Genomic DNA, 243 nt, shown 5'->3' on the forward strand with positions numbered 1-243 from the left:
ACCAGACGTGACGTCTTGACGGCAGCTGACGCAAGGACCCTTGGTCCAGATCCCTGCTTAACCCAGTTCGGGGCGCCATCCAGAGGCTGAGCGAGGAAGCGCAACATGTGCCGGCAGGTGTGCCTAAACCGCCCATGCTCTGTAAGATTTGTTACTTCCAAGTGCCGCTCAGAGCCACTTCTATATTCCTTCGGCGTCAGAATGTTGTTTGTTTGTGGGGGTTTTTGTTTTAGTTGTTGTTGA

This window comes from Acomys minous (assembly GCF_964271855.1).
Source record: "Acomys minous genome assembly, chromosome: 12".
In the NCBI taxonomy this organism is placed as follows: Eukaryota; Metazoa; Chordata; class Mammalia; order Rodentia; family Muridae; genus Acomys; species Acomys minous.